The sequence below is a fragment of the Hipposideros armiger genome, unplaced genomic scaffold, assembly GCF_001890085.2.
Source record: "Hipposideros armiger isolate ML-2016 unplaced genomic scaffold, ASM189008v1 scaffold_43, whole genome shotgun sequence".
Taxonomy (NCBI): domain Eukaryota; kingdom Metazoa; phylum Chordata; class Mammalia; order Chiroptera; family Hipposideridae; genus Hipposideros; species Hipposideros armiger.
The window spans coordinates 963,797-976,899 of NW_017731393.1; the positions used below are offsets into that span (position 1 = coordinate 963,797).

The 13,103-nt window shown below is 62.1% G+C and overlaps 2 long non-coding RNA genes across 4 annotated transcripts; both read right to left on the reverse strand.

Annotated features, from left to right (window-relative positions):
- Window positions 1-3,112: 3,112 nt before the first annotated feature.
- LOC109380997 (uncharacterized) lies at window positions 3,113-7,799 on the reverse strand. The gene is made up of 3 exons (XR_002123605.1): window positions 7,337-7,799; window positions 7,141-7,292; window positions 3,113-6,589 (listed from the first exon to the last, which is right to left on the reverse strand). It is a non-coding gene; the product is annotated as an uncharacterized LOC109380997 (long non-coding RNA).
- On the reverse strand, window positions 7,800-11,681 carry LOC109380996 (uncharacterized). Of its 3 annotated transcripts, none has more exons than XR_002123603.1 (4): window positions 11,545-11,681; window positions 10,882-11,021; window positions 10,313-10,564; window positions 7,800-8,786 (listed from the first exon to the last, which is right to left on the reverse strand). It is a non-coding gene; the product is annotated as an uncharacterized LOC109380996 (long non-coding RNA). The 3 variants fall into 3 exon arrangements; XR_002123604.1 differs by having other exon boundaries at window positions 7,800-8,600; window positions 8,690-8,786; window positions 10,313-11,021; XR_002123602.1 differs by having other exon boundaries at window positions 10,313-11,021.
- Between the last annotated feature and the right edge of the window lie 1,422 nt (window positions 11,682-13,103).

The following is a 13,103-nucleotide window of genomic DNA, read 5'->3' on the forward strand; positions in this document are numbered from 1 at the left end:
GGGGAGCGGGTCTGGGAGCGGTTCCAGCACCAGATTCTGGGGCCTTCGCGCTTCCCTCCTCCGTAGGCTGGGCTATGGAAAGGGTCTGAGACAGGTGGGGCCTCCTGGGCCGGGAGGAGATGGCCCTAGGGGGCTGGGAGAGACGTCCAGAGGGGTACAGTGCAGGCGAGGGGGACACTGAGGGAGGAAGGGGGTGCCTGGCTTCCTGGCCTCCCATCTCCTTCCAGCGGAAGTCCGGTTTACCGGGGACTCACGAGGAGTTTGGGCACAGCCGGGCATCCCGGGAGGCGCGGTTAGCCAAGGAGTGTTCCCACGTGCCCACCCAGAGCTGCGGCTACCAGGTGTGGACACGGGGCTCGTCAGATGGGAGGTGGCCAAGCCACACGCATGAATGAAGGCCAGGGGGGCCCCGGCTGACCAGGCCCCCCCTGCACCGCCGGGAGCCCTCTCAGCTCACCTGGAGATCTCAAGGCTCAGACAGCACCAGGGATGAGGGCCCCCGCCTGGCGCCTCCCTGGCCTCAGTCTCCGCACCGCTCTGACTCAACAGGGAGGCCACCCACACAGACGCCCACCTGTGTGCCCCGCAGCTGTAGCAGCCTTTGGGGTCGGCAGGAGGACGGTACCTGAGGTGAGGCAAGGGCGCTAAGCTCCGGGCCTGGGGTGCCCGTCTTCACGCAGGAGCCGCTGTGGCATATCAGTTATCTACTCATAATGTGCATGTTCCACCCAGCAAAGGCTCTGGCTGCAGACGCCAGGGAACAGCGTCACTGGGGCTCCCCTGCACAGCGGTGCAGGGACACACAGGAGCCGACGGGGCCACCGACACGCCAGGCCAGGCACAGAGTGCGGGGTGACGGGCCCAGGCCGCAGCTGAGCCACCCACCATGCTCCTTTTGTCCCATCACTGCGCATTCCAGGTGCAAGGGGGGTCAGGACCCCAGAGCCCTCCCCTCCTGCGTCCCTCTCTGTGCCTAGGCTGCAGAGTGCCGAGTGAGGCCACCAATCTGGAGACCACCTGGGGGGACGGGCCACGCCTCATGCCCCAGCCGGGCAGCTGCCAGGGCCTTCCGGACAAGCCTCTCTGCTCGCCTCCCAGGAAGGGGCCCCCCAGAAACTGCACGCATCTCCATGTGCTCGCTGAATTACAGCGTGTCCCCTGACAGGGGCCGTGGTGGGCAGTGTCAGCCGGGCGCCTTATTAGTGATATATCCCTTCGATAATTCAACACTAAATGCATCAGGTTGGTTCACTGATAAAACTGTGAAAACCCTTTAGTGACCAAAATCATTACAGGGCTTTGGGTAACAAAAAGCCGTCTGCTCCAGGAGGTCTGAAGGCGAAGGTGGCAGTGGGGGCAGTTGGGCAGGACTGTCCTCGGTGAGGACCCCAGGACAGGCAGCGCCCTCTGCTTTCCTCACTGCTCTGCAGGCGTCCGCAGCCCCTCTCTCCAGGAACCTCCACGTGAGCAGGACCGCCACTCCTCGGGGCCGTGGGGGGACACAGGCCCTGCCTTGGGGGCCAGGCTGGGAGGCAGGCCTGGCGCCCTGTCAACCCCTCCATGAGGCCCCAGGGCCCCAGGAGTCCAGCCCAGCTTCTCACTCTGCTGGCAGAATTAACTGAATTTCCAACCCAGAGATGCGTGCAAAGGAAGGGTGAGGTGGTGCCGGGGGCGACAGGCGGCGGCCGGGCTGGCGGCTGAACCCTGCCGACACGCACGGGCCTCCCCCAGCACTCCGCCTCCACCTGTCAGGTCTCATTACCTGGGCAGTCACCAGCGTCACCCACCGCTTCGACCTTGAAGCCTGCATCCCAGCAGAGGAGACAGAGGCAGTGGCCACCCGCCGAGTGGCAGCTGCGATCAGACGCCAGGGAGCAGAGGTGGGAGCTATCAGCCGCAGTGCCACAGACGCCAGGCGTCCTTGTCGGGCCCGAGGTCGGGGGGGGGGGGCTCCTGGCCACCGCAGGAGGGCTGGGATGGTCCTGGACAAGCCCTCTGCCGACCCTCACAGGGGCCTGCACTGCCTGCCCAACACCCTCGGTGAGGACCAGCCCCTCTGCTGGGCATCGGGAGGTGGCCCTGGAGTGAGGTGGGGGTCAGCCAGGCATGAAGGCAAAGCGAGGTGAGCAAGGCTGAGCCTGAGTCCATGTGGGATGTCCCAGCAGCCCTTCTTTGGAACCTCAGAACATTCAAACCATAGAAGCCCTGGCCTGCGTGGGGGTGCCTCAGCCAGCCCCACTCCCTGGTCACTGTGAACCCCAAGCCAGCTGCCCCCTGCTGTCTCCAGCCATGTTCAGCCCTGTTTGCGAGCCGCCCGCTCTCCCCAGAAAGCTTCATCCTGTGAGAGACAAGCCTTCTGGACCTCTGGTGCCCGGGGCGTCATCAGCCTCGACATCCGGACCGACGTCAGGTAGGGGAGGCCATCCCGCATCTCCGAGACGGCCACCACAACGGGCACAGGCTCCCAGCCTCCACAGCGGCAAGGCCAGCGCTGGCAGCCACGGCCAAGGCCAGGTCTGCCCACTGGGACACACACGGGCCTGGGCTCGAGGCTGGGTGCTGGTCTCAGTTTCATTCTAAGCTGGTCTCAGGATAGAGTTTTTCAAAATGCTTCCCCAAGTAGAAGAAAAAAAGGGCAGAGACAGGACGCCCAGGCGTGTGGTTGGGTGGGCGTGGCTGGGGAGGGGGCGGGGAGGAGGCTGCTGGGACGCTGTTGGGCCCTTTGCGGCCTTGGGGCTTCCTTTCCTGGCTCACAGGGCGGAGGTAGCTCTCATGGGAACTCCCTCACCCCCCGCCCCCCCACTAGAGACCTAGGCAAAAAGCCAGGCAAGCCTGCAGAAGCCCTCTGATTCTGACACCAGTGCTGCCTCGGGGCAGAGGGCAGCCTCCTGCGAGAACCACGGGGCTGCAGACAGGACCCCGGGTGCCGAGGCCCCCGCCCTGCCCGCTGCACACTTGAGGCCCCCGCCCTGCCCGCTGCACACTTGGGGACCTCGCCAAGTGCCTCTGTCTACATCCAATCTCCTTATCCGAGCATCTCTTTATTTTTTAATTTGCTTTGCAAATAACCCTGAATTAAAAACCATATATATCTATTTTTAAAAACCTGGTCTTTAACTTCCTTAATTAAATTTCCACAAGATATTTTTCCCCAGGAAAATTCAATTAGGTTTTAATTTTAGTCATCTACAAGGCACTGGTGATTTGAGTATTGGATTTTTATGCCCTTCATAGGGCGTTCCAGGGGAAGCGTTGAGGGCAGGCACCGCAGCCTGGCCACGTAGGAACGGCAGCTGGGGCGGGTGGCCACCGGGACAGGCGTGCTGTCAGCGGGCAGCTCGGGCCACAGGGACCGTCGCTCCGATCCCTTCACCAGCAGCCCCACAGCATGCTCAGTTCTGATCCTGGGGTGAAAGCACTCCCAGCTGGGTGTGGGTGGGCACAGAATGCCGGAGAAAAGCGAGCCAGCAAGTGAGGCCCGAGGGCCGGCCTGGACTCGAGGGGCTGGTGTCGGCGGCCTCCCGTCCTGTGTGGGGGCAGCTCCGAACCTGTGTCTCAGGGGCCCTGGTAGGAGAGGGCCGCAGCCCAGACCCGCGGGGACCGGTGGGTCGGCACGAGCCCTGCTGCGCAGCATTGCTGGAGGTGAGCGGTGATGTCTGCCCTTCTCCGTGGCTTCCATCTGTCTGGCATGGGCCACCCCGCCCCGCCAGTGCCCGCAGGCTGCTGCTGAGGCTGGGACCCCCTGGGAGCTCCCAGGCAAGGGGACCGCAGGCGTGAGCATGAGGGCTACACAGCCATGGCCGGGTGGGGCGCCGAGGAGACCCACCTGGTGGGAGATGCTTAGTGGAGTTCGGGGAAGCCCAGGCCTCTCTGGGCTGGCAGTATGTGTCCCCGGATGTTGGGGACCAGGAGGGTTCTTGGGGTCTCCTGGGTCCTTAGCTGTCCCCAGCCAGCCTCTGTCCAGCGATGCAGGTGGCCGAATGCCCTTTGACTGGTAGCAAATCACCTCTCCGCTTGTGAGAATAAGCCAATTACTTGACAGCGCTTTTCCAGTGCTCACAACATCTGTCACTGCCGTGTAATTTAGAGTCACCGATTAGTAACAACAGTTTCTGCCTCTCTGCAGTGCCCGGCAGGGTAGGGGCCCTGATTGTGCTGTTATCTCACAGGCCCCGAGTGCCCTTTGCAGGGAGGCTGGCAGCTCCTGGGGGGTGCAGCCAGCTTTGGGGGGCCACCCACTAGCCAGCAGGGCTCCAGGACTGGTGTCCCTCCCTAAGATGAGGCTGTGAGCCCGTCAGCTATCTGCTCTCTATGGTGGACGGCCAAGGGGGAGGCCTGTGGTGGCTGCCTCGGGGACATTGTGGTCTGGCCCCAAGGCCTCTGCCTTCTCCTCTCAGGCAGGAAGTGAGCGCGCGTCCCTGGAGGCATGGGCGCTGCCCCATGGTTGGATGTGACCTGGATGACCTTGGGGTCCCATCACCTTGTGACTGCACCCCTGTGCCACATAAGCTTAAACAGCCGGTGAGCAGGGTCACAGGACGGCAGGCCCAGGTGAGAGGACCCCGCTGAGAGCAGTGCCGGTGTGACCTGGGGCTGGCAAGGGCTTTCCCGGAGGAGTCCCTGGGCGCCCCATGGCTGACAGCCACCTGCAGCTCTTCACAGGCTGCACTACTGGCCTGAGGAAGTTCCCCAGGCCCCAGACGTGTCCCCAACAGCCTGGACCTGTATGAGGGCTCTCTGCCCAGGGCAGCAGCGGCCCCAAAGTGGCAAACTCCTGCCCGCCCTCTAGGACCCCCACAAACGTCCACCCTCCGTGATGCCCGAGTGGGCCCGTCTTGTGTCCCACCAGGGGGAGCTGCTCGGTGGCTCTGGAAAGGTCCGCCCGGGGTTGGGGTGAGAGCTGCAGCACCAGTGACCCGCACTTGTGGGCCCCAGGCCCGGGGCAGTGCCAGCGGTCACCGGAGGCACCCCGTCCTTCTGCCCCAGCCTCCACACGTGTTTCTCCCCAGCGATCCCCAGCGTTCGGGTAATTTCCAGTTTCCACCCATGGTTGCTGGCTGCTGCTGTCTGTCTCAGGCTGGACTCGTTTCCTGGTCCATCTGGATAAACAGGTCCAGCCCTGATAGGCCTGAGGAAGGGCGCGGGGCGGGGCAGAGGTGGGGCAGGAAGCCAGGGAGGGGCGAATGGAAAAGCGAGGTGCCGGTCAGGGGATCTGCCAGGGATGGGGTCCAGGCACCGCCCAGTGTGTGCCCCCAGGGCAGATGGGGCAGCCCTCTGCCCACCCTGCCTGCTCAGGCTGCCGGTCGCCGGGGGCTGGGGTTCCGGCCTTCGCCTCTTGGGGCCCTGCCCACACGCTGCCTCCTGCACGCAGGTGCCTGGTCTGATCCAATGCCCAAATGCAGGCGTGAAAACCCAAGCTTCCCGCACCTGGCGGAGGGTTTTTCATTCTCCGTCACCAAACCACATGCCTGCCTTTTATAAAAAGAGAAATGGATGACGCTGGCGACAGTGCTCCTGGAGATGTAAGCACACGGCTGGCCCCTGGCGGGCCCTGCCCACGCCTTCCTCCCTGCGCCGGTGGGACAGGTTGAAGCCCCTCTTCCGCCTCAGGAGCAGCCGCTTACAGCCTCGATTCCCATCAGAGCCAAGAGGGCAGCTGGGTGTCCGCCCGTGCGAGGCGTGGTGCAGGCCCCGTCACCAAGCCTGCTGTGGCAATGACCGCGACCATGATGGGCGGCCAAAGAAGCAAGGAGTGGACGGGCACACGCGGGAAACACCGGGGATTAACTCTGACTCGGCCCAGAGTGGCCACATGGCACCTGGGGCTGGCCAGCGGGTCACCCCCTGCCCAGGGAAATGCAGGCTGGCCTGGCGCCCAGCCTCCGAGGTCCTGTCTGAGCCCAAAGTGGCAGGGAGCTCAGGCTGGCTGGTGGCCAGCGGCACTGGGGAAGGGATGAAGCACCGCCTGGCGGCGATGCCCACGGGCCGCAGTGTGGGCTGCAGGACGGGAGGGACGGCAGACAGCGCTCCTGGGGGTAGAGAAGATTCCGGAAACCTCCGCTTCGGCAACACCTGACGGCAGCACCTAATTGCTTCTCCCTGGTGTTGCTGGATGTTTCTGGAGCTCTGGGAAGGATAAATTGACATTTACTGTCAGAGTTATTTAAATCCTGGCCCACTCGTCCGCGATAATGTAATGATCGCATGAATACCAGCTGAGAGCTTTCGGGGCACTGTCCTGGCGTTTCGTGCTCGTAACCCTCACACCAGCCTCAGGAGGCAGGTGCTGCCACTTCCCCCACTTCACAGAGGAGCAGATGGAAGCTCAGAGATGGTACGCAATGTGCCTGAGGCCACACAGCTGGCACGAGGCGGAGCTGGGATTTGAGCCAGGCGTCTGCACACAGAGCCCGTGCTGTTAACAGGCTGGGCTCAGCAGAGTGCCAGCGCTCCGTTTGGTCACTTTGGGTCTGCCACCCGCTGCATCCTCACCTGAGACAAGGACACCCAGCGTCTCACATCCCCTGAGAGACCTGCCATCACCTGCCTGCTCTGGTCTCCTCTCAGGTGGCCTCATAAAAGCCAGAAGCTGCCTCAGAGAAAGGGACAAAGCTCCATTAACAAAGTGTCCCCTTCCGTCAGGGAGGCCCCACCGGACTCCTGGTGTGAACCTGCGGGGCGGCCTGGAGCAGAGGAGCCTCCAGGGCACACACGGGGCTCACACACTCGGGCAGGCGGGAACCGCTGTCAGGCATGTGCACAGCGCGCACCCCCGTGTGAGCTCACGCGGGCACCAGGCCTGCCCACACACACTCCTATGTGAGCACACCTGCACCGGTGTGTCACCTCCGGGCAGGTGATGGCACCTGCAGCAGCTGAGCCCATCCCAGCCTGTGGCAGGTGGAGCCAAGCACCACGTGACATGGGGTTGGAAATTAGCACTTTGAACATGCTGGCAATGTCTGCCGTAAAGTAAGTGTTCAGGGTTGTCAGGAATTGGCTCAGGTGACCATGCGCCCTCCCTGCAGCAGAGAATTTTCCTGCTAAGACCACCCAGGCCCTGGGGCTGGGCATAAGGGCAGGCAAACCCTGGTGGGCCCTCACCCTGCCAAATGGGACGTGCCTGCTGTAGAGGCCCACCTGGTGGTCCCAGCGCCCAGGTCCCTGGGCATTGGCTCTCTGGGAGGAGCACAGGCCCAGGTCTGCCAGGGCCCCATCCCTGCCCGTGTGGCCTCTGCACTCGTCCTGATGCCCCTGGGGCAGCTACCCTGGCTGTAAAGTGGGAACACGACCTGGCCTCGGGGCAGCTGCCCTGGCTGTAAAGTGGGAACACGACCTGGCCTCCCAGGGGCACGGAGCAGGGTCTGCTGCCTAGAAAGCCCTGTAGGGATTAGGTGCGGTTAAGTTTGTCACTGTTGCCAGCGGTGGTCATCGTCACAGTCATCGTCACCATCGCAGCAGCGGCGGCAGTGGTGGTAACAGAAGTTAGTAGCAGCATCGGCAGCAGTCGTGATGCCAATAGTCATGGTAATGGCAGCAGTGGAGGTGGTGGCAGCAGCAACGGCGGGCATGGTGACAGCAGCAGCAGCAGCGGTATTGGTAATGGCATTAGAGTGGCACCAGCAACAGCAGCCATAGAGGAACCAGTGGTGGGCGGCATGGGCTCTGCCCTCCGTGGCCTCTCTCAGGGCAGAAGCTCAGGACGTGCCATCTCCCACCCGTGCCCTCCGCGCGTGACTGCCTCCATCCCCACCCCTCTCCTGGGAGACCCAGGATTCCCTGAGCGTCTCCTGCTTGGGTGGCCCCTGTGTCCCCACCACCCAGCCCTCCACCCGGGGCCCAGGAGTGCGCCCCCCAGGCCTGGAGACAAGCCGCCCTGAGGAGGGTGCGAGGGGTCCCCCATCGCCAAGTGCGTGGAGCTCTTCACAGTCCAGCCAGCTCTGAAGGGCGGCTGCTCAGTGGAGACAGTAAATATTCACTGTTGAAGTGTCATCGCTTGTAAAGCCTGAGCGCACAGGTCCCAGCTGTCACACCAGCCCCGGGCCCGGGTCAGTCGTTAAAGCGAAAGGTCAGTGTTGCCCCTTGGTGGCGTTTTAATCGCAGTCTTCCGGCTTCCGTCAGGGCTGGCCAGGCCGGGGCCTCATTAAAGCAGATGAGGGAGGAAGATGACATCATTTACATGTAATTGTCTTGTTTGTCCGCTGGCTCTGTGGTTGTTTTAATAAAGGGCAGAGGCAGATAAAGGGGACATTTGCATCCTGGGAGGGGGTTTCTGACAAGCTCTCCTGCTGCTGACATTTATTGTTTGCAAATGAGATAATCCAATAACCGAGAGCCTGCTCACCCCAAGCCCCTTGCCCACCCTCCTCCCACAGGCCGCCAGCGCGGAAGGTGGCCTCTCCCCTCTCTCAGGACACCTGAGGAGCTATTGGGCCCAGCCACCTGCAAGCTCGAATCAGCGTCCCCATGTTGCCAAGGAGAAAGCTGCGGCTCAGACAGCTCAAGTGTCTTTCCCAAAGTCACACAGCTGAAAGGTGGGCAGAGCTGGGTGGTCACCGGCACTCCCTGAACTTGGTCCTCTGCCGTTGGGCGTATCAGACCTTTGTGACCAAGGCATCTGTACTCATTCAGTGTTTTTTATTAAAATTATTGTTAGTATGGTGTTTGCACCTACCCTGTTTCTACCCACCTCTGGGGAACCGGTTCTGGTGCCAGGCCTTCCAAGGAACCTTCTAAGACGTTGTTAGAGCTGCGCGAACTCTGTTTTCCAGACTCAAATTAGGATTCTGGCAAAGGATTAGTGTTGCGATCGTAACTCTTACCCTCCTGAAACTTCTTACAAAGGATTGACATGTCAAGTTTAATGACACATTTCACGGGCGACTTATTTGAAAGGAATATCACTGCCAGCCATCTGGGGCCAGGGGCCTCCTCTGAGCTACCAGAGCCCCCCTACCCCCAAACTACCCTCTGCACGGTCAGGACGCTGTGGACACTGAACCGTCACTGGACCTGAGGCCAGGACAAGAGCAGAATTCCAGTGAGTGTTGGATGGACGGATGGAAAGGTGGGTGGATGGATGGATGACGGATGGATGGAAGGGTTGGATAGATAGATAACGGGTGGATGGAAGGATGCATGGATGGATCCAACTCTCCACCCCACCCCACTGCCCAGGGTCCAGGTTCTAGGAAGATTATTCAGGGGAGGACAGCGTCTTGCGTCCTGGGGTTATGGCCTCTGCCAGAGCACGTGGGGAGCCCTGCACAGCCCACCTGCAGGGCCAGCTCCTCCCTGTGCCCCCTCAACAGCTCGCAGGGAGCTCATCAGTACAAACAGTGCCCAGGAGTCCTTTCCGGTGGGGCCTCACACAGATCCCCCCGCCCCTAAGCTTGAACACAACCCCCCATAAATCCCCAAAGCTCAGCTAAGTCCAGGGCAGAGTGAGCAGTCAGAGTGATCAGCAGAAGGTTCTGGAAAGTGGAGTTACCAGCAGGAGGAAAACCAGATGTGGGTGGGGGGAGACGGTACCCAGAGGCCTCTCCTCCCTGGGCCTGGGCCTGGGGCTCCGAGGGCTATGACCTGCCCGCTGCCCCCAGGCCTGGATGGAGGGGAGACCCGTAACCCCAGGGAGGTACAGTCCCGGAACATGGCATCACTCTGCCTCCAGCTCAGGCACGGCAGGCAGCACCCAGGCCGGTTCTCAGAGGACCTTGTCCCCCTCCCACTCTGCCCCAGGTGTCAGGGGTCATGTGCCTCGGACACGGACACATGCCTTCAGGGACCCCAAACCTGCCTCAGTGCACCTTTGTCCTGAACCTGAGGAATGGGCAGCCTTCCGGAAAGTGGCAAGTGCTGAGTGAACGCCAAGCCCACGGGTCAGGTCTCACGGCTGCCCCACCCCAGAGGCTGCCCCCACCCCAGAGGCTGCCCCCACCCCAGAGGCTGCCCCCACCCCAGAGGCTGCCCAGAGGCCAGGAGGGCACGGTGACGCCATGTCTCTGTTAAAAGGGTCCCACTTCCCCTCGAAGGAGGGGCCGCGTGTTAATTCACCCATAGCCAGGGATCAGTCATTGGCAAATGAGATTAAACGCTCTTGAAATGGAATTAAAATGACGTCAAACTGCAGAACATCATTTTCTTAACTCTGCCTGCCAGCCGTTTCCGGCTTTAACCCCTCGTTGGCCATTTCTCACTGCCTAGAGTAAACGCCCCAGGAGCAGGGACACCGGAGGCCCCTCTGTGCTCCTGTGCCAGCTCAGGGGCCACCAAGAATACAGCCCAGGGTTGTCCCTGCAGACTCCTTCCCAACCTTTTGAGTCCTTGAAATAGCAGATGGCGTCTCAGGCCTCAAGCCACAGCTGGCAGGACCTGCAGCCCGAAACCTTGCCGCCAGAGGCCCAGCACCTCCTCAGGGCCTGGGGACACAGCAGGACCGGAGCCAGTCAGGTCTTTCCTCCTTGCTAGCACACCCCTACACGGCCTTCCCCGGGGACCCCATGCACGGCTGCCTGGAGTGGGGGCGGCAGGACTCATCTCCACCAACGCCACTTCTCTGTCGATCCTGGAAGAGAAGAGAGGACCGCTGATGCGGGGTGCCAGTCCCTGGGAGGCCATGGTGAACAGCCACCAGCTCCAGGAATGACCACGTCCCCCATGGGCCACACAAATGCGCCCATTTCTCCGAGCCACCCTGGGGGTCCGGAGCCCCCCACTGCCAGCACCCCTGCCCAGCCTCTGCCCCTCCCCCAGGATGTCTTTTTGGGGAATAATGCCATTGGCAACGCGTCCGTTTGGGGGCCCCGAGCACGGGAGGAGCCGAGAGGCTGCACGAAGTGGCTGGGAGGCCTTCTCAGCAGTCCGTTGCAGCCTGATCGTTACTTCTCATTTTCGCTGAAACAATTGTGTGTCGGGAGCGTGGTCGGTGATCTGTCAATTCATCCTGTCGGGCTGCAGCGGCAGCCTGGCCCCGTGCACGCACAGCCCAGGGGTCGATGGGCCACATTCGCGTCCGTCAATAGCTGTAAATGGTGAGATTTATGAGACAAGCCATGACAGCCTCCTGCCGGCCACAGTCCCTAGAGCTGCCGGGCTCAGGGTGGGGCGGTGCGTCCTATGTACAAGGAAGACCTGATCCCTGAGGGCCTGGCCCGCCAGGAGCCGTGCTGCACCCACCCGTCCGCATTCCTTGTTCCTCGGAGCCTGCCTCATTCCTCCGCTGAGCTGGCCCAGAATTCTGTGGCTCCAGAAATGATCGCAGGCCTCAGGGGTCCAGGCAGGACCCCTCGGTGCCCCTCACCAACTGCCCGCCCAGCGACAGGCCTCTTGGTTGCCCCTCTCCTGAAAATGGGGCTCCATCCCTCGGCCCAGAGCAGCCTGTCCCACCGGCCCATCCCAGCGCCATCCCAGACCAGCCCTCCTCCCCGCACCACAGCCCTCAGCTCCCTGACAGCCTCTCCCCGGAAGTCTGCTCAGATGACCTTCAAACGTCTCTCCCCAGCCTGTAGTGCTGTGGGCTCCACCCAGGGCGTGCCCTCCGCTAACCTGTCACTCACGCTCGAAGTCCAGCTCGGGAACTGAGCTGCACCTGTGGCAGGTAGAGTGGAAAATGCTGGGGTGGTCATCTCCTTCGCCCCAGACCCCACATCTCCATTAGAGCAACCCTCAGGGCTAAGTAGGGTGCACTCGCGCGTGCGCGCGCATAGAGATTTATTTTAGGAATTGGCTTGTGATTACAGAGGCTGAGAAGTCGGCAGGCCACAGGCCCCGGCAGAGGCGATGTTTCAGTTCATGTCTAAAGCAGGAAAAAAACGATGTCCCAGCACGAAGTCAGGCAGCAAGAATCCCCTTATTCAGGGTGTCGGCCTTTTGTTCTAATCAAGCCTTCGCCTGATTGGGGGAGGCCCGCCCACACTGGGGAGGGCACCCCGCTTTACTCAGTCCACCAGTTCAGATGAACTCACATCTGACACACCCAGAGTCACGTTTACCAAATATCTGGCCACCTTGTGGCCCAGCCAAGTTGACATATAAAATTTACCACATCAGCACCTCTCCGCCCGTCCCCTGGCCCTGTCCCCCAGTGGTTGGTTCATGTCCTCGCCACGTGGTCAGGCGATCTTTTCTTTAATACCCGGGGACGGCTGCAGGCCCTCGGGAGAGGCCAGGGCATCTCCTTCCTTCTTCCTCCTGCAACCTGGGACCCCAGCCCTGTGAGACATCGATGCAGCACAAGGCCAAGCCAGAGGCCCCTCCGAGCAGCCCAAGCTGCCCTGAAATGCCCCATCCAGCCTGGAGAGGCAGCAGGTGTCCCCAGACTCATCAGGGCCCTTCTGCAGCCTTCTCTGCTGACGAGGGTGAGTGGCAGGCTCCCACGGGGAACACCCACACCCCATTATGACCAGTGTGGCCACAGAGACTGGACACTGAGCTGTGAAGGGCCCCTTTCTCACAGGGGAGCACTGCCAGGCTTCCCTGCCCCCTCCGCAGACACGTGCCCCAGGCCACAGCGTGCACAGAGGCTCCCTGTGCACAGTGCAGGAGGTGCCTTTGCTTTGGGGGGGCACTGCAGGAAGGGAGTGCTGAGACCCCCCAGCCTGAGGGACCAGGCCAGGCCTGCCCTCAGTCATCAGGAGCAGCTCCCCGGCTGGTTCACCCTGTAACTGTAGCTGTCCCCCAACAGCCAGCTTTGCTGAGCACGTACTGAGCCCCAGCACAGAAGCAGGGAACCATTGCAATGCGGGGTCACCTTGTGAGCAGTTTAGAGATGAGAAAACGAGGCCCCAAGGTGCAGCCCTGAGCCCTGCGCTTCAGCGAGCTGACCGCTGCGCCATCCTGCCTCAGAGGGGCCGGCCTGGCCTCCTGCCCTGGGCTGTTCTCCGTGCTCACCTCTGCCACACACGCCAGGCTGGGCGTGCCAGGCAGGAAGTCCCCCGGCCGGGGGCTCCTGGGTCCCTCAGCTACCGCAGAAGTGGCACCTATCCTGGCTCATCAACAGGTTCCATGAAGCAGGGGTTGCTGGGGCCCTTGGTATGAGCGCCCCTGAGGGGCAGGGCAGCCTCCTCACAGAGAGGCACCGAGAAACAGAGCAGGCTCTGGGTGCT